At 40.5% G+C, this 26451-nt stretch overlaps 1 protein-coding gene across 1 annotated transcript in view; it reads left to right on the forward strand.

Annotated features, from left to right (window-relative positions):
* The window catches only part of cdh13 (cadherin 13, H-cadherin (heart)), a 434001-nt gene that overhangs the window by 267427 nt on the left and 140123 nt on the right, over nt 1–26451 (forward strand). The gene's annotated exons all lie outside the window — the stretch shown is intronic.

The raw sequence follows: 26451 nt of genomic DNA on the forward strand, positions 1-26451 counted from the left end.
TCCTGATAAAGTTCCCTTGGCCTTTGGAATTAAAATAGCCCCCCCACATCATCACATACCCTTCACCATACCTAGAGATTGGCATGGGGTACTTTCCATAAAATCATCTCTCAGTGCAAATCAAACCAGCTATTAGGCTAACTGAAATAAAACCATGCCAATCTCTAAGCCAGGATGCATAGTATCCTGGATCCATGAAATAACTGGCCTTTCAAAATAAACATCTGCCTGCCTCTATGAGAATTTAACATAGGGGTGTACTTACTTATGCCTCCTGTTTTTTAAGGAAGAGCATTTATTTATTTACGATACATTATTCATTCTCAAAGAAAATTGGTGTTCTCAAAGGTTGGCATTTTCCTCATTTTTTCAATTAAAGCATTAAGATCAATTTCCAAAAGATGATTTCTTTATTCCTCTTTTCAGTCACCTTTAGTAGGGGTTCCTATACTCATGAGCAGCACTATAACTATAAGTATCTATCCCCCCTCGCCTGACACCGCCATCATTTACTAGTGTGCTGGATTTTACAAAAAATGTCCTCAGGGAGTTTAGCAATAGTCCGGCCGCAGTGCAGCATCACTGAAAGTGAAACTACTTCAGTCAGTCAGCAGAGCCAGATGGAAGTGCAGAAGGCATACGTTTTAAATTGTCCACATGCCACTTCAGCACAAGCTCATAAATATGGTTCCGGCATGACACCCATCGATTCCATCTGCCATGGCGGGTAAAGTTGTTGAAGACAGAATGTCCAGCATATGTGTGCAGTATATGTGTGACGGAAAGAGACAGCAAAACAAAGAGGAAGCAGAGGGGGAGAGGAAGAAAGGAAAAAAAAGCGAGACATTGGCCCAACTTTGCCCCTCCGTTGTCTAAACTCCACAGACATAATTCAGGGTGGAGCTCTAAGTGCATTCGGACAGACACCTCACCTACCCCGGATGGGCAGAAAGCAATCCGGAGAAAATTGGAAAATCAATTGTGTCACATTGAAATCAGTTGATTGTCCCTCTAGCGCTTTCTTTTTTTGGCGTAAAATACCGTCTTGGTGTCTACATTTCCTCCACCGCTCTGTGTTTTTCTCCTCATTTCCCTCTCTCTGTCTTCTATTATTCCGACGGCAGGCCGTGATTTTTGACAGCTAATAATGCTGGCGGGGGAGAGGGGGGGGAGGCCATTTTCTAAGTCTGAAAAGACGAAGTTCATATCTTGCACTCGATACACATGCAAATCTCTCTTAATCATCCCAACGCTGTTAGAAGAAATCAGTCTGCTTCACAACAATGTCCGTCTTCACCTGTTTTCTTAGAGCATCTGAAAGTGTCTACTTATGAGCTGAGGCTGTGCAGTGTAGCTACAGTCACACATGCAAACACGTGCACAGTACTGCACCCACCGGAATTTAAATGATTCCACTTTCTTTTCTTTTTTTGCACATGTAAAAAAAAGTTGAATTGGATCAGAAAAGTCAATGTACTGTAAGCCAGTCCCTCCAGAGAAACGTGGTTATGCGGTCGCATAATTCAATGCATAATCAGCCAAAGTCCGCATATTTATGCGGGGGCCGCATTGTTTTCCGATTTCCGCGCAAAATATGCGGGGCTTACATGATTTCATAATCCCCGCATTTTTGTTGCAAAAAAGTCCCATATATCTTAGCAGAAAGTTGAAAAATGTTGCGTTGACTTCACACAAGAGCAGCCATTTCCCCTGTTGCCATGGGAACATTATGACGTGACGTGAACATCATCGAAAAACTGCAAACCCCGCGATGAAGCCGCAGTTTTTGCAAGTTCCCACAATTTCATCGCATAAAATTGCATAAATATCCTGCATATGCCATCGCATTTTTTAAGAAAGTGTGCTGCATAATCAAGGACTTTAGCCCGCGACAATCACAAAAAAACTCCACATTTTTCTGGAAGGACTGGTAAGAAGGAGAGGGTGTCTATTCTTTAACTTACTAACACATTTCTGATTAGGTCTAACACGCCTCATCCATTTGACTATTAATAAGAAAGAAAAGGGTTGACATCTCTCACCATTATTAAAAAAGCGTGCCTCTTTGGCCCGTGGGAAGGCAAGCAGACGGCAGCTTGACAGAGGCAGTGTGTGAGGTGTTATGTTATCTTTCTGAAAGATGGGATGGAATTATGTTTTGTTCCCGCGTGTGATTGTATCTATGAGTGTGTGTTAGTGAGAATAACATGTCTAAGCTTGAATTTATGACTCAGCTTCTCAGAGAAAATAAAATACCAATCACTGATGTTATTGATAGAGGAACTCAAGAACAACATAGAGGCTGAATACAGAAAAAAAACTTAATCCCAATACAGATAGATACTTTATTTATTCCCAGAAGGGAAATTAGACGATCGGACATGCGCTGCTCTAGACAGGCTGCCGCTTGGGACAGTGCCGGAAGCAACAATCACAATATCTCAGCTGACAGATTCATCAGGCAAACCCTTGTTTCCTCTGTGAACAGGGATTTCATGCACCAGCCCCACTGCAGTCCATCCTTTTTCTCGAGGCTTGTGAGCTGAAGGGGTGGAGATATGAATCAGAAAAGAAGTGAAGAGAGCAGGGAAGATGGAGGCTGGCAGGCAGGCAGGCAGGGAGCACGGTAAATGGCCCTCTAGTCTACGAAATGACAAGGATCCTCTGAATTTGTTCAGCTCTACTCATGTGATTCATTCGTAATGAGCTGTTTACAGAAACCTGTAACGAGCATGCATCTTCAAATGAACACGTGTCTAAAAAACATTTTCATTTATTTATTTATTTTTTGCTGGGGAAAGTTACACGTTGGGTGATATGAAATGTAATAAACACACTAATCATTGTTTAGTTATTATCATTGAATGTCAACCGTGATACATTGCTTCTTCGTCACAGCCGGTTTTAGCTACTTGCTTATGAACACACGCACACACACACACACACACACACACACACACACACACACACAGAAAGATAAGGAAAGTTTGCTTTAATGTAGAACAGAGGATGGGGCAATCACACACACTAAATTAGAAAAATGAAAGGGGAAAGCTGAGGTTATTTGCTTGAACCTCATGCAGAATATATTTGAAGCTACTGTGCAGTGATAGAGTGATCACATTTCCTACTGTAGACATGCACACACACACACACACACACACACACACACACACACACGCACACACCAGTCATTGTGATCAATTTCAGTCTATGGAGTGTCTGTGTGCAGCCGGCCTGTAACCAGAGAGGACAGGCTGCTAATGGCAGTGTGACTTTCTGACTCTCTAATGTGCACTGGCCAATCTGGGAGCTGTCACTGCTAAGGATAGCCAATCGATGGAGTCGCCCGACCCCTCCATCCACTTCCATGTTCTACAAAGGTGAATTACATGGAGATAAAATGTGTGTGTGTGTGTGTGTGTGTGTGTGTGTGTGTGTGATTATAAGCAAGTAGCTAAAACCGCATGTTTCTTTTAATTCAAGTGCAGTTCTTTTCTTATAACCTCCTCCGTCTGTGGCGATGTGTTGTAAGTGCTTGTTAAATCCATTTTTTTTGGTCAGACAGAAAGCACATCTCAACAAACAATACGGTGCAACAACATGTATTGTTGTTTGTTTGCTTTTACCTGAAGGTGACTTTCAGATAGAATAGCAGCGCTTAACAATCATTATTGGAAAAAGATTTGCACCTGAAAGCGACAGTTCGACAAAAGCACAGCTCTCCACTCTGAGTCAGTTGAATATACGGAGCCTGTTTTTCTGTATCCATTAAAAATAATCTTTGTTGACAGGACGGCCGGTATTCTTTGCTAAGGCACACGCGTCATCTGTCAGCAAATGCTCTTTGGCCGTGTGTTGTGTATATTAAGGATTTACTTTGCTGTCGCCTGCTCTGTAAATGTGTTTACTTTACATTACCTGCTCTGTTGTGCCTAACTAGTACAAATCCAGAGTGACAGGTAGATGGATGAATGTACACAATCATCTCTGATCAGCAGTATTGTATGTAATTGTGGCTGTGTGTAAAGTGATCCGGTGTTTGTTTGGTGCAACCTTGGCAGTGTGCTTCCTGACAGTGTTTGGCTGATAAGAAAGCGTATCCTGCCTAATGGCTTATTTGGCTCGGTGGCCAGAGTCGCTGCATACCTGTGCGATGTGATGAATGACAACTGAAACTTTGGCAGCTTTTGGCATTCATTTTCCTCCACTTTCACTGTTGTTGCCCTTCTTTCCCAACGTCCTGCCTGTCCATCGCATTGTTTTCTCACTAATTTTCATTGTATGTTATTTTCTCTCTTTGTCTCCCAGCATCACTGTCTATTGCTTTTCTTTTTTATTTATTTCTTTGTCAGCCTCGCCTTCCCTTCTCTGTCAACACTTCACTCTGGACATCCAATTACTCGCAGGTCATAGCATAGTGATTCCATTCAGAGCAGCGCCATTCAGCACGGGCCTCAAACAGCCATTCAAATTACATCCTCGGCTGCCTTCAGAGTTGCGGCTCTGCAAAATGTTGTTTTCAAACATTTCTGGGGGCACCACCTAATCTGATCCCCCAAACATAATTGAATGTCAGTCGTCACATAAAGATGCTTTCCTCTCTTCAATTAGCGTCTCGTTTCCGCGTGTCACAGCAGCGAGACAAAGCAGACAGAGAAATATTTACTCCTCCCAGGTAGACGCCAGGGAGAGTTATTATATTATGTCATTTATATGCAAATAATAGAGCGCGGGGAACACATTGATAAGATTTCATTACAGCAGATCTGATGTGCACTTCAGTTTATAAACTCCCTTTCATCCCGCTATTATGATCTGGAGATTGGAAAGGTGCGAGTAGATGAGCTAGGTGGAGAGAGATGCAGGCAAGTATGGACAGTGTTTTGAAGGCTCAGGGTGGGTAAGGAGAAAAGATCAGCATGGGAAGCCAGCGTAAAGAGGTGCGTTGCAGCCTGCGAGGTGGTCGACAAGAAAGACGGATGATCAGAGAGAGCGTGAAGTGCCGGCTCAATATCTGCTGTGAGACTGGGGAGGGTTCATGGGTGCAGAGGCAGTGGTAGGATGGAAAACGCTTTTTTAGCAAGCAAGCAACAGCATAGTGATTTTATTCATAGCAACACCAAAGATGCCAAGGCACTTATGCCTTATATACATGAACTACAGGCAGTGTGTATAAATGACCTACAACCAGTGTGGACTACAAGTAGTGTGAAATATATTCATAGGGCTTCTTTTTCCCTTCAAAAAATAGTCGATACAGAATTTCTTTTTTCATGCCCTGTGTGTTGTGTTTCGTATGAAGAGGCTGATGCTGTAAAGTTTTCTGCTCTGAGCCTCATGTGCATGTCGAGAAGAGAGGCCGTAACTGGCTGTCACTCCCTAAATTTATAGTTTTGCTGATGATTAACACAATAATCTTTGGAGGTGGACTTGTGTTTCTTTTTTAATTTTAGCTAGAGCATCGTGTGTGTGTGTGTGTGTGTGTGTGTGTGTGTGTTTTGTTGGTCTCCAGCGCCCTCCAAATGGGAAATATCTCTCACTGGCTGCTAAAATGGATTCAGATGGGAACTATATTAACAATAGAGATCATCTAGAAGACTGAAATATTCAGAATAATAAACGATGCAAAGAAACTTTTATTTTAGAAGTCTTTTATTGTGAAATCACGTGTGGCCCTGGGGGGGGGGGTTCTTACCGTGGTGAAGAAGCAATGTACACACAACATGTAACTTTCACCAGCAAAATAAATAAAAAAATAAAATAAAAAATGAGGCGATAAAAGTGATGATGATGTCACCTGGGAGTGTCACTAAACGCTGTATTGAGGTTATCGTCACGACTCTAAAATCACGGCACGTTAGTTACAGATGATCACAATATGAAATGACAGATACATTTAGATTATATTGCATGTTTACATATAAGGTGATTGATTTTGTTGTTAAAGGCTTATCATTAACATATAAGGCATTGCAAGTTTAATTCCCTCCCAGACATGGATTACGTTTTCACATCACCACAAAGTATTTACACATTCATATGATGAAACTCACAGTCACTGCATTATGTGCCATTTATGTGCAGTGGCTGATGTCAAATGCAAGATTTGTTCAGTATTCAAATGATTCCGTTTCAGCTGTTAAAGGTCATCTTTATCAAGAACAGGGCTTTCACTGGCATTGTCTTATATTGCTGCTATTCAGACACTTGAGGCAGCTGTGACAGGGACACCTGCTACAGTAAAACAAGTCAAGATTTAATCACGCTTAAACAGGCGCATGCATCCACAGCCGCACTTTGTAATGTATTTTTATTTATTTTAGTTACTTGAGATTATTGTGAATGACTTGTAAAAGGAGTTCAATTGTTACACTTTCTTTGTAGTGCAGCAAGAAGACAAAGCCAGTAAATCAAATAACACATCCTCACACGTACTGTATATGATGGCTTTAACGCAAAAAACTAAAAAAGTCCAAAAAAGAAAGTGAAACAATTGATTACATTATCAAGAGATCCCATTATGAAGCGTGTTACTGTAGTGTCTCCTTATGGGATGGCAGGTAGCCAGAGTTCTGGCAGCTGTAATCAATACGGTGTAGTTGGTGTGAACCCAACCACCTCACGCTCTCTTGTTCTTCCCCGAAATGAACAAGGCGGAGACCGTTCACAGGCATTGATGAAATACGGTCCCCCCCCCCTCCCCCCATCCCAATCCTTCCTCTCCTCGTCCTCCCTCCTCCTCTCCCCCTTCTATCATGCCTCTGTCCAGTTGCATTAGTGAGGAAATGAGATCCCCCCCCTAATTAATTAGATCTCTGAGTGCTAAAGATGAAGATTACATCCACATGAAGGTTAGAGGTGTCAATCACAGTTTTTTTTTTTAAGCTGTGCATTCCTCAAGATAAATTGAGCCCCCTGGGCATTGTGGGTAAAAGTGTGCATTGTTAATCTTACCCCCCCCCTCCTAGCCTCGCTTTAATTGAGTCTCACCGACAGTAGTCAATGAAAGCCTGGGACCAGAGTGAACCACGAGGTAGAGAATTGTATTCACCTGAAGAGCAGACGAGACGCTTGGTTGGAGCAGAGGAGTCTGGGAAAATGGAAATAAAAAGGATAAAGGTGAAACGTGATCATTAAGACCCTAAGAGGGTGGAACAACAGAGAGGAATAAGGCAGGACAAATTAGATAATAGAGGTAAAAAAAGAGATAAGTGGGAGTCGACAAATTCTTAAATGTTCTTTTCACATTCTGATCATCACTTTACAAAACGTCTTGATGCACAATTTAGTTGTTGCCAATTAGATAGGCCTGTCAGATAGTTATTAATTAATATATAATATATATATATATATATATATATATATATATATATATATATATATATATATATATTATAATTATAGACAGAATACCAGCTGTCATTTTTTTTAACCAGGGCAGCAGTTTTCAGATTACATTATGTGCTTACATAATTGCAAAAGGGTTCTCCAATGTTTTCTCAGTTAGCCTTTTAAAATGATATCAGATTAATAAACAGAATGTGCCTTTGGAACATTGGATGAATGTTTGCTGATAATGGGCAATGTAGATATTGCATTAAAGATCAGCCACCCACTCAGATCAGCTGATATTCTGTCTATAATGGAGTGGAATGGAAATGTATAAGTGACCCCAAACTTTTGACCAGTAGTGTGTATATATATATATATATATATATATATATATATATATATATATAGTATATATATATATATATATATTATAATTAAAAAAATCATGCTTGACAGATTTGGTAGACTGATATAGCTCTCTTATAGTGTCTCTATATTGCTCTGAATATTCATAATTGACCCAAATCTGACTTATTTCTTTTACTTTAAAAATGCATATTGGTTAAAGAAAAAGGCAAAACAATGTTTTTTGTTTATTTTTTATGAGCAATTAAAAAGAGAGATACATCATCTCTTCCCCTCGTGGTTTGCAGGAGCTCGAAGAGTTTGCGCTGTGTATATCCAGTAACCTGCTTTGCATCCCAGAGTGCTGTAATGACTTTTCAAGCATCCATTATGTATTTCCGTGTGGCCAAGGGATAGAGACACTGCAGCAACCATTCTGTTCAAAGTCTAAAAGTTAAGAAGCTGGCAGATGACGAAGAAGTCTAGTCTGTTAAGTGAATTCACTCTGATCACGCTGCAATTAAAGTACTAGCTTTGATAGGATGAAAGGAAATGTTAAGGTGTTGTGCTGAAAAATACAAAAAGAGTAACGTCATCTCCTTAAAGGGACAGTCCACCAATTCTACACATGATGTCATTTTATTCAACACGAGGGGTCGTATAAAGTCTGTGAAACGTTTTATATGATGTCTCTTGGGACTCTGCTGGGAACTTTCTAAAGTTCAAAAATAAACCCGATGATGTCATCAGGGTTATCTCGGATTGGGCTTGACGACTTCAAAATTATAACAGAAAGCCTGCACTACAAACAAGGAGTGTGGATATTTAAAGAAGTGGGGGTTTACTAAGCCGGGAGGGTCTACCTGTAAGATTGGCTGCATTTTGGGAAATGTAGGGTTTCGGGAGCTTGACCCATACTAGGGACTAAAAGGTTCAATTTTGACCATTTCTCGTCTCCTTTTTTGGGTGTGTAATACTACATTGCCGGAGTACCCCTTTAAACTCCCACTCCAATACCTTATTCTCCTATACTATATGTTCCTATATTATTTTTCATGTTTCTTGCTTGAGTTCACAACCTTTTTGTTCTGCTAACGAAAAGGTTGGCTAATATCATGTGGCCGTTTGGTTTCACTTGGGGACTGGCTGAATGTTGATGATTTTCTCTAAGAGTAAAGACCTTGGGTCCTGTCTTGAACCCCGTGCAGCGCAAAGCCCGACGCAAGTGTCTTTGCTAGTTTAAGAACGCAGTTGTCATTTTCCCGTCCAGCGCCCACGTCATTTAAATAGCAAATGCACCTGCCCCCATCTTTGCACCCATGGGCGTGCTGGTCTTACAGGGAGGTGTGTTCAGGTGCATTCTTGGCGTATTGCTATCTTGAGGCAGCGGGAAGTGATCGCGCCATTGACCAACAAAAACCTGGTCTAAAGTCAATAGCGCAGCATTTCATTGTTATTTTAACAGCGAATTAGTAAAATGCTCCTAGGCTCGTGCACACTATGCTTGTTACACACACACAGGGAAGTGCAGCAGCACACAAACATGCAAAAGACTACAAATAAAAATATTACGGTGCAAATCCGCCATCATAACAGCAATGCTCCAAGGTCCAAACGTGCCTGGCTTTTAAAGGGAATGGGAGATGACACTCTGGTTTATTGCATGTTAACACCCAAACCACCCTATGAATTAATGAAGACACTAAATACAACCCTTTTGAACCATGTGCCTGGCGCACGGACCCTTTTTTCCGCCGTCAAACAGTGCTACAGTGGATTTGGACACGCCCTAAACGCACCTGAGCCATGCACTTCGCGCCGTGCGCCTAGATCGTTAAAATAGGGCCTCTTGTGTTTCTGCTCTATCATTTCGCAGGCTCTGAGAGTCTGGTATGAATGATGCCAATAAATGATATGTTAATTATGCAAAGTGATATAGTAAAAAGAAACTGTAAAAAGTAATAAGGTGGAAGAGTCCGTAAAAACAATCCTTTTTTTATGTATTCTGCCCAACCAATCATCAACCAAAAGTGGTGTTCGCCATCCACTGCGGTGTTCTGTCTACTTTGAGACATTTTACAATTGTTCCGTAAAACAAACAAAGTGGCAATAAATGCAACATGTTAATTATTGGCTTGTTCAAATGACTATGTATGCTCACAGGAAGAATAAGAAGAAAAAAAAACAAGACCTTTTTAAAATTCAGAACCAGTCTACGAGACTGGAGAGTTCCGACTTTTCCTGTGTCCTAAGGAGGAATTGAAAGGGCAGCGGAGAGAAGGAGGGAGGAAAGGACAGAAGGGTGAGACCCGGAGAATAGAGAGATGAAGGAGAGTGACGAGCAGAGTGAGGTGTGCAGGGGGAGGGCGGAATAATTAGGGCGAGGCGACTGCTCACGGCTCGCAGGGAAACGTCTATGCTAAGTGGAAGTGAGGGCTTCAGTAATGTCAGATAGGTCCTGGTGATGTTACGCTGTCATTAGGCTTAGAGAGAGCTTCAACACTCTTACCTTCCTCTTGATCGCTCTTTCACTTCTGACTCTCTCTCTGTGTGTGTGTGTGTGTGTGTGTGTGTGTGTGTGTGTGTGTGTGTGTGTCTCCCTCCCTCCCGCTGTCTCATTCTTCACCAGCCTTCTGCCTTCTGTCTGCCCTCACTCCTTCTCTCTCATCCCCTATTTTTTCCCCATCCTCATTGACCTGAGGATAAAGAGTATTTGTCAATAGCTCTTACTCTCCAGTGAACCCCCCCCCCCCCTACATTAGCCCTTCGGGCGAGAATTAATTTCACCCTGTCTTCATGAGAAAGTGCATTGATTGGAAAAGTTTGTTGTTGTGTGCTCAGTACTTTTTTTATATTTTATTGTTCCCTTCCCCATGCCACTTTCTCTTTGCTGATGAAATTCAGCTTCGTTCATTCCCTCTGCTAAAGCAGACAAAATGCTATCAGGGGGCCTAGCTCTCTTTGGGTGGCCATCTTTAACAGACGCGACATATGGATCCCATCTGCACCCCCTCCTTCAGTAGAGACGGATCAATTGTCTGCAGCTTGGATATGTGTTGATGGTTTTATTCTGCTGTGAAAGAGAAAATGACAAGAGGAAGTTAGCATTGACACAAATTGCGGCATATGTGCGGAGGTCATACACTACTTCTCCCAGCAGTGGGATTCTGTAAATTGGCTTTTATTTTATTAAGTTCACTGCCCATTGCCTGTCAAACAGGGAGTTAAACGTTCTGTCCTGCCACTTTCCGTCTAATCTAGTTTAATCGATTTGTAGCCAGTCGGAGTCAGAGTTGGATTGAATGCACTCAAACTAGCATCATCTTCCTACTGTTTGCAATCTCTCTCTCTGTTGAACTATTCCTCTTGGATATAAATACAAAGAAATCATTGGTCTATTTTTCTGTCTCAGATGTCTGCTTGCAATGTTTTCGGAGGAATCCCACAGGAAGCTGCAGATAACTAGGAAATAAGACAACAATAACAGTTTGTAACATAAATAGATAGCAGAAGATCAATATTCACTCCAAGCTACGTTGAAGTAGCTTTATTTTGGGCATCTCATCTTGTGAGAGAATGCCAGAACTGACCCAATTGTAATCTCTTTTTTTTTGTTTCACATAAAGCTAAGGAAATGTTCACAAACATATACAAATATGAAACAATCAAACAGCCTCTTTTAAGTTCCTCCTGTATTTTTGCTGAATATTGCAAGCTAAACAATTGCAATTAAAGAAAAAGTGAGAGATTGAGATTGAGAGATTGTCTAAGACAACCAAGCCTCTTTACGTTCCTTGAATCTGTCTGACGATTTCGGTGTCGGCCTGACATTACACAGACTTTGTACTAGGGAGCTGGCAGGTAAAAGTCTGTATGTGGTATGTTCAGTGCATGTGGGAAATAGCCTGGGAAAACCTTGATGATCTTCCTGCAAATTTGAGATTTGCTCTCCAAGTTAGTCTGGCCAAGATCCCATTTAAGCGCATTTCCAATTTTTCCAAATCGAGGCACCAATCACAACCGTTGAGGCGGGCTTTACACGATGACGATAGTGCAGCGACGGCAAGTAGCTTTTTGTTTACATTCAACATGACGGCCAACGAAGTGCAGCAACCCGTTGATGTCGCTGTCGCTGCTACGTCACCCGGATCGTTGTTCTGATTGGTTGCACCCAGAGTCATTTGAGCGGCATCCGTTTTGGAGATGAGCTGTGAATGAACTGTCCCCAGACCCACTCTCAGTTACAACTGAGAAGGGTCTGGTGTCAACCAGGCTATGTGGGAAAGTGACTATGACTGAAAACAGGTTTAGCTAGCCAGCTCTGTCCCAAAGTACCAAAACCACCTTCCAGGCAACTCTAAAGCTCACTAATTAACATGTTTTATCTTCTTCATTTAGTCTGTGCAAAAATAACTATTTCTTGACTGGGAGCAGTAGCTTCCTGGAGTCTCTTCAGGTTTCTTGGCATCAGGGAAAGAGATAGTTAAACACACAACCTCAAGTCAAACAAGAAATGTTGTTTTTACACTTACGCTTTTCTTTTACACATTCTTTTTACAGATTAACCAAACAAGATATAATGTGTTCATTAGTGAGCTTTAGAGGAGCTGGTACGCAGAATTTGTTATCTTTGGATAGAGCAAGGCTGTCCCCCTTTTTTCCAGTCCTTATGCTAAGCTAACCAGCTGTTGGCTCCAACTACATATTGACTGTACAGATATGAAACCATGATATGGTTTCAATCTTCTCATTCAACCCTCAGCAAAAAAGCAGAGAAACGTATCTCCCGTAATGTTTAACTATTCCTTGAATGACTTGGTGTGATGGCACTTCTTCCATATCGATGGGTCAATCACTTTCAAATTGCATGGTGTAAACCCTATCCATTGCATGTTACAGTGCACTGGTGGGTGCATCATAAACTATATTCGCTATGAGACCACACTGGGGCATTCTGAATACTTTGAATATAATGGCATCTGTTCAAAGGACAAGTGAGGCCAGAGGCACAGAGCTAGAGAGACTTCCTCTTCTGTCTGAAAGCTGGAGATACAGTATCCCATGGCTCGGCAAGCTAACCAGCAGGCGCCCTGTGAGACAGTCAGCACAAAAACTTCCTGTGAAGTTTGTTCAGTGGAGAGTCAATATTTGACTCTTTTTTTCCCCAAGTACAGGACTGTATGGAAGCCATAGTGCAGTTGTCATGGAACAGCTCTGGGTTCTGGCAGTGACCTGCACAGATGAATGTTTGCCTGATAAGTCCTGTGGCCTCTGGGCCACAAAGATAAGAGCAGCACCCTGACAGATAAAAAAAGAACGCAAGTCATTCACAAACTCACTTTGTACAAATGTATTGTATACACACCCACACAGGTTTGTGGCACTCTCTATGTGGGGACCCATCATTGACATAATGCATTCCCTAGCCCCTTACCCTAACCTTAACCATCACAACTAAATGCCTAACCTTAACCCTTACCCTCACCCTAACCAGAACCTAATTATATCCCTAATCCTACAACCAAGTCTTAACCCTCAAACAGCCCTTTAAACTTGTGGGGTCCAGCATTTTGGCCCCACAGAGCTGTTGGGACCCCATAAGTATACTGGACTCACGGTTTTTGGACCCCACGAATATAGTTAAACAAGAACACACACACACACACACACACACACGCACACACACACACACACACACACACACACACACACACACACACACACACAACGTTTAATCACCTCTATGAACCCCTTTAGCCACTTTTTGTGATATGTCATCACTGAATATGGCACTTGAATTGGAAAAGAAAAAAGTGAGTGAAAAGATCAAATTAAGGATTATAGCACAATCAAATTAATGAATGTTAGTTAAAAAGAAATACACACACACACATGCTGTATACATACCTTCTGTTAAGGCCTGCCCACATCAGAAAGTGGCAGAGCAAAATTGTTTGCTAATTATTTGCCAAATAGTTGGCCCTACAGATCCCACATCTGTATTCTATGTTCTCTATGTGCCGTTTACTCCTGCCTGCTATTTTGTTCTGGGGATGTGCGTTATATACAGAGTTTTAATGAAGTAGGAAATAAATAGACCCGTTAGCATGTCTGGTCTCTAATGTGACAATGAGTTCACCCTGGCTCTAGCTTTTGTAAAGGGTCTGCACCATCTCACTATTAGTCAACAACACTAATAACCAAACTAATAACAACTAATAACAAATATGTTCACTTTGCCATTATGAGAGAATCTTCTGATTGTGGCAATTCCATTGGAATTCACTGACATCACTGTGTGTCATTATGTGAGTCCAAAATATGGAGAATATGGAGCTTTATAGTGAATATTAATGGTTGTTTACAGCCCTACAAAAAAAAAGCAGCTGCACATTTAAAAAAAGTGGAACAAATTTATGTTATGTAAGTTTATGTGTACCAATTTGACATTTCTATCACTTACCTTGACTTTATATATGTATATTGTTTATAACATAGTAGTCTGGATCAATGGAAGTACATTTCCAGGATAAATCCTGACATCCGAAGCATCAGGCTTTTCCCCTCACCTTCCGCTCTCTGGGCCCTATTTTAACGATCTAAGCGCACAGTGTGAAGCGCCTGGCGCAGGTGCGTTTAAGGGCGTGTCCAAATCCACTTTTCGGAAAAAAGAGTCAGTGCGCCGGGCGCATGGTTCAAAAGGGTTGTACTTATTGTCATAAGCATTATTCAGAGGTGTGTTTTTGGCGTAACATGCAATAAACCAATCAGAGTGTCATCTCCCATTCCCTTTAAAAGCCAGGCGTGTTTGTACCTTGGCGCATTGCTATTATGATGGCGGATTTGCAATGTAATATTTTTATTTGTAATCTTCTGCATGTTTGTGTGCTGCTGCGCTTCCCTGTGGGTGTAACAAGCATAGTGTGATCGTGCTTTGCATAAGCCTAGGCGCATTTTACTAATTTGCTGTTAAAAAAACAATGAAATGCTGCGTTATTGACTTTAAACCAGGTTTTTGTTGGTCACTGGCGCGATCACTTCCCGCTGCCTCAAGATAGCAATATGCCAAGAATGCAACTGAACACACCTCCCTGTAAGACCAGCACGCCCATGGGCGCAAAGATGGGGGCAGGTGCATTTGCTATTTAAACGACATTGGTGCTGGACGGGAAATTGACAACTGCGTCGGTCTTAAACTAGCAAAGACACTTGGGTCGGGCTTTGCGCTGCGCTGCGTGCAAGACAGGACCCCATGTGTGTTGCCGTTCTCAAACTCTGTTTGCGTCGGGAAAAAACAACAAACCAAGCAAGACACACGCTGAAAATGGCAAATTTTAAAGAAAATGTGGATCGTGCAACAAGGCAGGCCTTCTTTCGGGGAATGATTGTTAACACTTACAAAGAAAATGTTTACCGCATTTACTATCTAACTGGGACATTTTGGGACCTATTGTTGGGGATTGCTGTGGATGAAGTTACACACGACAATACACTGGTAAAAGCAAATGACATTTAACCATGTATCCAGCTAATTTATATAGCACATTACTGTATTGTGTGAGCAGTTAACTTCATATAATATTGTATGTGGCGTTTTCTTTTGCGGGGTCCAAGTGTTCCACCAAAACAAGTTCCTGCCTGAGACTGTTTTCGCTGCGTCCGGAGCTTAGCGTCGCCCAAGACGATTGTGATTGGTTTAAAGAAATGCAAACAACCCAGAGCGTTTTTTTCTCTCCTATCCCAGAATGTATGTGTGGTGTAGCTAGACCTTACTCCGCAGCGCTGTGGAGATAGGTCTGGAAATGTCAGACTAATGAATTACAAACCTGGAGGAAAATTACGTGGTAAAAATAGAAGCGTAAAGTAAAAGTCCTTTCATTTATTAATGAACACTACTACTATCATGCCATAAACAATCTACAACACATTGATGGTACATCCTTACCCCACTAACTAATTGGCTTGTCAAAAAGAAGGATTATGGATCATGCGGTGAACAGCCTCTCTCCCTAATTGTAGGAAAATAAATGACGTTGTTTTAATCACTCCATTCCTGTATGAAGTGACTACCTGAGGAATGACTAGGTTGGTGAGCTGTCTCTGAAATTCACTTCTATACGAAAACTAGGCCACAGGAAAAAAATACTTCTCTGTGGGTATAATGGGAAATAACATACAGTGTAGCTGTGAATTTTTCTTATCGACCAGCTTCACATTCATCCATGTAAGTGCTGTACAATATGGAACAAGTTTCATTTAAAAGAAAAAGACGAAGAAGAGAATCTTTTATTAGAAATAGATGATGATATAAAGTACGCTTGGAAGAGTGTTAAGGATAAGGCACAAATGCATATGTCTCTGTGAGAAATTGTACAAACATGAAGTCTTCATTTCCCCTTCAATAATTGATTATGACAATGATTTCCAACAGCCGTGCGGAGACTTGTATCAGTTCTTGTACTTCTTGGTGCACGGAGGTAAGATTCTGTTTGACAAAAACAGATCGTTCTTAGCCAATGATGTTAAAACACACATGCGAAAGGAGGAAGCATACCTACATTTAGCTGGAAGTACTGTACATCTCTCCATTGTCTGTTTCAATAACACTGGCAGGATTTTACTCTGGCATAGTGAAGTGGGAGGAGAGGCTTGAGGGGACTGTGTCTTCAACGATCAAACAGTGCAGTTTAATTTTGGTGTCAAGGATTATGGAGGTTTGAACAGATCCTATTCAAAAGCTTACATACTCTTTGTGGATGATGCGTTGCCCAATTCGACTTTGATATAAATCCCTCAAAGAGAAAAAAAAAAGAAACTTACAACATGTTTCATTTGAACTATATTATACACATGTAGCCGCTGTGCGAGTAATTGTCAACCAATAATGAGCTGTCAGTACGGTGTGTACTAAGCTGGGAGAAGTGTGGAGGCAGTTGAACATGCCCCACTCCCAAAGTTTTACTACACTGAGAGCCATTACTTACATTAGACAACAGCTCTCCTAGTTGCCCAGTTTCTTGGGAAATAATCTTAACAAAGAACATGTGCATTGCCAGAGACATGTTGAATAAACTGCACAAGTAAAATAACTACCACATCAGCAGTTAGAAGGACGATAGAGAAAAGAAAAGGGAATAATTGCTTTGGTATAAAGTTACTAAGCCACAATAATCCATTGGAGTCATTGCACACAAGATTGTCATTGATCCTTATACAAATGTGACTATGCCAAACAAGTTGGCTACTGTCTTAGACAATTAAGCCTGTAACAGGATGTGATGTTGGCTGCAATCACTCTAATTGAGAAACAGACACACCTGATTGTGAGCAATGAACCTGAACTCATCAGAAAGTTCTTATTTTTCACTTCCTCTGCACTGTGGGGGGATTGTTATTTATCATGTAGATGAGTGTAGAGTGAGACGGGTGAAAAGTGGCCCTGCGAAAATAGCGGACTCCAAAGAAAACAATGCAGTGTTTGTATGGATTTTGGTACATTGCTAGATGGTGATTCTACTGCAGGACCTCAGTTTGTCTAGATTAGCATGGGAAGCAAATGTAAACAAGTGCAGCATATTCACTGGGTGCATCGACTGGAGCGTCTGTTTCTTTGTGGTGTGAACTATTGTTATGTATTTGTGATCATGAATAAATATCATGCAGTTGCACCATGCAACTAGCCTGACAAGCCAGACCCACATCAAGATGTTGGGTCTGGGAATTCACCATTGGCAGGGCTCAATCCGAGGGGCGGGATAAACGGTTGTCTTTCAAATTCCCTCTGCACGCGATAGGATAGAGCTACAACCAACCAGAGCAACGCTAGTTGATAGATTAAACTCCGAACACATCTTCCCTTTTTAAGAATGACTTCAGTGCCGTTCTTTGTTCTTTTCTCAAAGAAAAGCTTAACTCCAAGTCTTCCAGAGTCGCGGCCAAAGCCAATTCGAAAGACCGCTGTTCGCCAGCAGCAGCAGCCATCTTCTTTGTTTTCAAGTAGCAGGAATGTTAAGTATTAGCATTATGTTAAGCCCGCCCACCGACTCCATACACGATGTGATTGGCCTGACTAGAGTTTGGTTTTTCCAGCTCGCAAGCCAACGGAGAGTTGCTAGATGACCCTGGCTGCAAATTACAGTTGCTGCTGCTAGGGTGCATCTAGATTTCTAGGCTACCATGCACCAAGAAAATGCTAAATGTAAGTGGACATCCGTGTATGGCTGTGCCACATGCCACTGACTGCACTTACTCATATGCACCATTAATTCAAATCCTTTTCATCTGAATATGATGCTCACACTGCAGCCACAGGTAGAGAATGAAGAGAGGAGAAGGCAGTGTCACACTTAAAATACATACAACGTGCTGCCATTTGAGCTTCAACTTTTCTTTCTTGACTGATAAATCGATATATGTCCATGTATATGTACTTGTTGTCTATCGGATTTAAGTATTTTGACAAGGCTGTTACCTTAACTGGATAAGAATAAAACTGTATTTTGTAGTTCAGATGCTCAGGAGTTTTATTGTTGGAAGGATTCAAGACAAAGAAAAGTACACTGCAATTGCACTATGAAGCAACAAAAGAGATGTGCTCCTCACACTTATTTTGCAGTAATGGACTGAGACTTTCATGTAGACGCACACTGTAAGTACCCAGCCTGCTGTAAAGTATCACATAATACAGTATGTTGGAAGGTAGGACTTACAGAGCAGTTTTACAAGATTATTTTACAAGATAACAATTTACTGTTACAAGACAGCCCAAAAAAATGATTGGCCAAATGACAAATAGCAATACGGTTAAACTTTTATAAAACTAGTAGTAAAAATGAAACAAAGAGAATCTTAAATCCAAGCCAGCAATGATATACTGTAACTAAAAATTATACCACCTCAAGTGTCCAAACCAACAGCCCTGCTCTGCTCAAACAATTCAGTTTCTACTCTTGTCACTCAGAGATTTTAGGGAATTTAAACTTTGTTTTACATTTCTTCAGTGCGGCCCATTAATTTTGGCCTTGCATCATCTCACTCCATTCCTTGTTTGGTTTGATGGAATCCCAGAGCTGTCAAAGTACAAAGAAAAAAAAGCTGTATATATACTTACTTGTACTTGTAGAATGTGTTCAAGATGGCAACATCAGAAAGACAGAAATTGAATCCCTTTGATTGTCTTCCTTCCACAGTACAGCCAATAGATCTGGCTCCCTTTTTTCTTATCCTTGATCCTAATCCCCGCACTCCACTTACAGGGTTAAAAATCCTGAGGCTGAAGCTATTTTAGGACGGCGTGATTCTGAATATTGATGAGTCAGATTGCCAGTGGTTGGTGAGAATCAATCCCGTTGAAGAATGGGAGTGTCGGAGCTGCTGTGGCCAAGTCGTTGTGCTGCTTCTCAGTAGGCAGACGTGAGGAGCCTTCCTAAATAACTTTCTGCCTGCATCTGCAGTCCCTGCCTGGCACCCAGCAGATGCTGATGGACCCTAAGAGTCGGGCAGATTTACATATTGGTGAATTCAAACAGGTGCTTGTGAAATAAAACATGGCAGCTCAACAGCTTGTTGTAGATAACGTCGTGCTTAGGGGGGGATGACTATTGAAGAAATGGACTACCAACTTGGACCCTGTACATCTAATAACAGCCTCAAGTGTGTGTCCAACGTTGTTAGAAGCCTGAAACCAATGTAGGCACCATCATATTGATTACTGTCAATGTGTGTGTGCATATGTGCATGTGTGTTACTCAAGTACTGTACAGCATGTAAGCAAAATCATAAGTCCATACGTTCGCCATGACCAGAATCACTAAATGGGCCTCTAGCAGGTGACGTTGTGTTTTGTGCTTCCCTATGCAGGCCACGCAGGACTTGTTCTGACGTGACATGTTTGTGTTTGCGTGTGTGTGTGTGTGTGTGTGTGTCTCAAAGAAAGTCGCTGTTTCATTTGGCTCTCAGAAGGGGTCCTGGTCTCATACAGCCTGGGCCAGCGAAGCCTCAGTGCAAACACTAGAATACAAATTAGCTCCATTTCTATCCTCACTCCCAAAATTTGAAACCACTAATCTACTTATCATTTACTTGTTTTATTACCAGGACGCTTAATGACTGCTCAGCAAGAGTCGAATGGCTTTCTATATGGCAATTTCTCCCCAGTATTAAAAATCTTTGTAAGGAATTACTGCAGTGTAATTGATTTTCTTCCTTTCAGCAAATGGTAGTGCAATGAATTTGTCTTGTTTTCTGTTTTGTTTCTTTCTTTCTTTTTCCTTTTTTGTATGTATTGGTTTAAGCACTACAATCAGAAACGCCTATCCTCTCCCATTAAAAGTCAAATCATTTCTAAAGGAGGATGTCCACACACACGTTTCTGTTGAATAAACATAAAGTAATTGTAACTGACCTCTGCTGGTTTGCAATGCAGTGCACTGAGCATAACTTTCATTCATGACATATTATTACTTGCATTTGAATCTTCTGTCAGGTGTGAATGTAAACCTACATTTGCAGGTCAGGTACGGGATTTCTAAGTGCCACATTTAAGTTCAATAATTGCATACATTTGCCAAGTACAGATTGTAAGGCATGCACAATATGCTGTGGACATTTTCTGACAGCTGGAGGTAAACCAACATACAGTATATCCTCACTGAGCACTTAGCTGATATAATGACAGCTTATATCTGTATTCTATTCATTAGGATGTCTTCCTATGTTTTCACTGACTTGCACCATGAATTTGCATGTGTTTATGTGAGGAAATAGAGCGGAATGAGATGCCTGCATTAGTATGCATAAGCCTCATTAAATATGCATTCATCAACTCTACTTTTTATTTGGATTCCCTTTGCAGTAGTGCAAATCACTGGTAATCAACTGTGCTGACATTTTCCAGCAATTATAAGCAATCTGTCCCTGCAGGAGCTGGGGACAGATCACCCCCCCATATCACTCCCCTGAGAGATGAGGACATTTCATATGAAAAGATACAGGACAACATTTTTTTTGTCACTGTCGAGTTTTTTTTCCCAAAAAATTGTTAGAACAGAGCAGGCATGTCTGCCTAATTCTTATGAAATTTCATGGAAAGAACGATGACATTGTGTTTTTGTTACTAAAGTAGAATAGTTGAATAGTTCAGTAGACGGAATTTCTTTTAAAATGTCAAGGGTTTCCTGGGAAATAACTGCAGGAATATATTTATTTGAGGTAGGACAAGTCAATCCAGTAACCAAGGGAATTATAAAAAAAAAAACATTTGCTGTATAACAGTTTTTCCATTCAACAGACATGCTGAACAAACCCTTATCTTTATCACTGCTTGGTATCAATATTCCATGAATTCATACATAATGTCATAAAACTAATGTATTAAATAGTTTCTACAAAATTCAATTCAATACACAGAGGAGGAGGAGGAGGAGGAAATAGAGAAAAGAAGACTATAAAGAAGTGTAAGGAGCCAGTCCTGCTGTTTAAAAGCTAAAATCAGAAATGTCTCAAAAAGTAGAGCACTCACTCCATTAAAACAAATTATACCATCAGTGTGTAGGTTCATTTAAGTGTATTCAAAATGTTTTATATTAATACTACCCATATATTCACTACCGGTCAAAAGTTTGGGGTCACTTAGAAATTTCCATTCCACTCCATTATAGACAGAATATCAGCTGATCTGAGTGGGTGGCTGATCTTTAATGCAATATCTACACTGCCCATTATCAGCAACCATTCATCCAATGTTCCAAAGGCACATTCTGTTTACCAATCTGATATCATTTTAAAAGGCTAACTGAGAAAACATTGGAGGACCCTTTTGCAATTATGTAAGCACATAATGTAATCTGAAAACTGCTGCCCTGGTTAAAAAAAACAATGCAACTGATCTCAGCTGGTATTCTGTCTATAATTGAGTGGAATGGAAATTTCTAAGTGACCCCAAACTTTTGACCGGTAGTGTATGTATACTTGTTGGGTGTATTTATACACTCTTTTATTGTGCCGCAACTCTTTCTCTTCCCCATTGGAAACAACCTCCTTGGAGAGATGTGGTGAAACAGACTTGAGTCGACAGACAGGCTTAAGCTCTCAGTGTGTGGTCTTGCCACTGTATTCCTTCTTCCATAATGAAAGAGTGCTTTAGTGGTGAGATACAAACAATAGCGAGTCCCTAGATGCTGAACTGCACATTAAAAGACATTAAAAGATGTTCTCTTCTGTGATGAAAGTACAATATAATTAGCTCCAATGTTATATGCATTATTTCCATGGTGGTTTGGGAGGCATTTATAAAGCATAGCACAACTGTGTCTTTTACAATACAGTTCTACTGTATAATACTATATGGATAGTATTGTCCCATTGCAAAGAATAATAATAAATAATATATACACATTAAGCTCAGCTTTGTTGTTGTTGAAGTACAGCTGTTCATGCACTGATATTTTTGACAGTTTGAACTCACCTCTATGCTAATACTTTGTTTTTGAACAAAAAACTCTGGAACGATGAAACTGAACAACGAATTCTCACGAACGGGTTTGTACGATACCGTACGGAAATGTATGCACGCCATTTTGTATGACGTCCTACGAAATTAGGTTTACTTATCAGCTTGGATATTTGTTTACTTGTCATGTTTGTCATTTGTCATCATTAATTTATAAAGTCATAACAGAGATTATTCCAGCAGCCTCTGGCATACAGCCATGAACCCTGAATTAATGAGCTGACATTTATTGATGGAGTAATTGCGTATGGTTATGGCCCTGGCTGGATAATAACAAGCAGCATACTGTAAGAGTTATGATCACCTGCACAGTATAGTGATTCTAAGGCATGTTTGTATGCAAAGTCATGTGAGCCTTTGTGTAACAAGTGGGGAAGGTAATGCGAAAAGAGACTTCGGTAGCTTCAAAGGGTTTTTTCGCAAATGACCACAGACTGCTGCAGTGTTAAACAGCAAGGAAAACTGCACTGTTGTGTTTACATAAGCATTATAAATCCTTCAGAAGCATATAGCACACAGTAAGGACTCCAGAGTAGTATGGCAGAGATGTGTAGGCAGTGTACCTGGTTCAAGTGCAGCTTGAAATGTGGTTACATATATCTGTTTGATTGGGGGTCAGTCTGTTAATATGAACCTGTTACATAGCATATGGTAAGTGAATTAGCTTTTAAGGCTTAATCCAAATGTGTGGTTCACATAATTGGGACGGGAATATTTATTTTTTGTGCAAATTGTCAGTAAGCCAATAGTGTCAGCATGGCATCTCATCAGTCAAGTCTTGCTGAAATCCTTTTGTCAACTTGAGATGTCTGAGTTAGGGCCTCTAATGTATGTCTTGCTGTTAGTTAGGTTTGAAAACCATTGATCAATTAGAGGGATATTTTCTGATATTGTCTGAAATACTGTATGCTTTGGGCTGAGTTTGCTACAGGTTGTCAAGGGCTTTGCCTACAGCTCTGGAAAACATCAAAGAGCCATAGCGAGTTGACCGTGATGTCCCGTGAAACCTGATATTCGTAAAGATACACCTGTTATTTCTCTATACTGTAATGTATACTCTACTTACATTCATAAAGTCCTCCAGAATCTCAGTCTCGTGAGTCTGTGGGAACACAGCCACACTTAGCTGGTTATTTTTGTGAAATGTTTGTGGCCTTGGATAAAGAAAATGATAAGATAAGATAAGATAGACTTTATTAATCCCACACTGGGGAAATTCCTGTGCTACAGCAGCTCAAAAGAAAAATGTACACACATCAGAATAACACAAATACACATTAATTAGACATAGGAGAAAAATATACATAAACATATAGTAAAATGAATATATAGGAAATGAAAAAATAGAATATAATTGGTTATACTAATACTAGTAATAAAAAACAACCGTATTTACACAATAAACAATCTTATATAAACAGACAGTATATAAACACAGATATACAGATGAGTAAGGTACGAATGAATAGAGATGACATATTGCACAGTTGGAGGTGACAGAGTAATAAATGTGCATAGTGCAAAATATTGTCCAGTGATGGCTCATATTGCAGAAACAGCTAGCAGTACTACATTATGGTGTTGCATTAAAGAGTCTGACTGCTGCTGGAATGAAGGACCTGCGGTAGCGCTCCTTCTTGCACTGAGGGTGCAGCAGTCTGCTGCTGAAGGAGCTGCTCAGGTAACTCACAGTCTCATGTAGGGGGTGAGAGGTGTTGAGTTCCCTGAGCAGCTCCTTTAGCAGCAGACTGCTGCACCCTCAGTGAAAAGATTGACTGACGGAGGATGTGTGAGTGTGTGTCTGCTTGTGTATATGTCTAGATCTGATGCAGACTTCTGAAGGGTCACCTAAAACAATTATTTGCATTAGGTTCTGCATGCAATCTTCTGCTTGCCAGGCAATAAAGAACGTGGCTACATTTGTTACAATTGTTGCCCAATTAGAATGTAATGTTATGAAATATAAATGTGGATGTGGATAAAGAGGAAAATAAGCTGTGCTTTTTTACTTTGTTATTAAGGCACAACAGTGAAGCTGGGATGAATGAAAATGTTCTCTTTTGAACTTTCAGGCTTGTGTGGTCTTCAATATTGGATATTTTTTCTTGGTTGATGTGCAAGCTGGGTTTGCATGTATTTTATTTCAACCAGGGTCTTATTTTTGGAGTGTGCTAATCTTTAATATGATTTGGAATAAGCTTCTTTGTTGATATAAGGTTCCAGTTTCTCTGCTGAACAGATTGGCCAAAGTGTGCATGGGGCAACTACTGGCGAGGGTAGACAGGTTGGAAACAAGAATCCACTTTTACCACATATTTGGCAGTAAAAAGTATTTGTAAAAGTGGCTGTTTCCAAAAGCCATGTGAATTTTACAACATACTACTGTTTTCAACTTTGAAACGGGTGTGTGCACACAGTGTATTAAGGTCAAAGTGAATTTACTTTATTTCAGGCATGTGGTCCACAGAAAAATATAACGATAAAAGAATAGAGGGTATTACCCCTTAGTAGAGGTGTGACGAGATCTCGTCCCCTCGCGAGATTAACTTGGCAAGATTTCTTGTTGAGGAAAATAGTGTCTCGCGATATCAGTGCAGAGCAGCAGCCTTGAAATTAGCATGGAAAATCCCCCGCCCGTTCTCCAAAGTTAGACTCCGAGTTTACTTTTGCAGAGCGATAGTGGACCAAAAAAACTGCATATAAACCCAGCGTCAGAACTCTTTGCATTACATTATAATGTAATGTAATGCAATGTAATGTTAGAACACCCCCTCTCTCTCCCTCTCTTTTTCTCTTGGCCGAGACACACCATTGCAGTTCACTGTGGTGCTGCCTGTCGCAGACCACTCTCTCTTTCTCTGTTAAAATGAGTCAGGGAGCGGACAGCAAAACCTAACTTTACTTTTAATGATATTAAACAAAGAGAAATGTTCTCCCTTTGCCCTATAATGGTCATAAATCGATATTAGAGTAGCCTACTCCCTTGTTTAGTGCTGCAATTAATAAAATCTAGAGGAGGAGAAAATAGCATCTGTCTTCACAAAAATCTGTTGAGTGATGGTAATATATAGTGCTTTAGAACGTAATCAATGTGAAACAATAGTAAAATAAGCTTTATTTCTCTCTGTCTACTGTACAATGACAAATGACAAATGACAACTCAATGGTCTCAGCTACTGCCAGAAAACACTTGGTTATGTTATGTTATACAGGAGAGAAGCCAGTCATTTGAGTTTGTGGCAAAATCTTTCAGTGCTCGTTTTTCATTTTGTGACTTTCGATTGAACAAAGGACTATTTTTCAAGTCTTGTCTTATTTCTTCATTGAAGTTTTCTGTAAAATAGTGTTAAAAATCTCGTCTCGATCTGGTGAACCCAATCTCATCTCGTCTCGTGAGCTGGGTGTCTCGTCCACCCCTACTCCGTAGTGTAGTTAATGATTGTAATGGACATTTTAGGTGCATTCATTTTCGGTTCAGAAAAAATGTGATTTAACTGGGGACTTTTTGAATGTCTTTCTCATTGTCTATGTGGCACAACACTTTGTTCTGTAGTGTCAGTGTTACTATGCAACAATTACATAAAGTGTATCAAGTGTTATTGGAACCAATCAGAATCATAGTCAAAATAACAAAAAATAAGACTGAGATTGCAAAATCTCTCATGTGACATTTGAAAAACGCAGAAATGTCCTCTGTAGATTGCTTAGAAATACAGCTTTTTAGGTATTAGAGTGTTCTGTAAAGGATTTTAAGGGGCCACATATATGTACAGTATATACAGGGTGTGCTGTAGGGTCTATAACATCTTTCTCATTACAACTTTTAACAACCTGACATTGGTTTTGTCAAAGTTAAACAGATTTAGGGCATTGCCCAATCTCTGAATCCTACTTTTGTCTTTTCATTTTTTATATTTTTAAAAAAGGGTGACGTCTTAATGCCAGATAGAGTATATGATGGGAATGGTATGGCTGTAATAGTGTAGCTCTGTAATGTAATGGGAAGCACAGGACACTAGACAGATGTGCATTCATCTAACTATAGAAACACCCTCACTTTATGGGAATTCAAACCTCCAACAAGTCTATAGTTTCTTGTCCTCTTACTGTATCACACCCTTTCTCCACATGCTCTACAGAAATCTGCATCCTTCCCTTCTTGGGTCGCTATGCAATGTAGGGGAACCGATCAAATGAGTCCATTTAATGATTCATTCGTCCTACTTGGTGGTTGACGGGGAGTATTTGGAACTGACGCCCCA

This window comes from Sander vitreus, chromosome 8 (assembly GCF_031162955.1).
Source record: "Sander vitreus isolate 19-12246 chromosome 8, sanVit1, whole genome shotgun sequence".
NCBI lineage: Eukaryota > Metazoa > Chordata > Actinopteri > Perciformes > Percidae > Sander > Sander vitreus.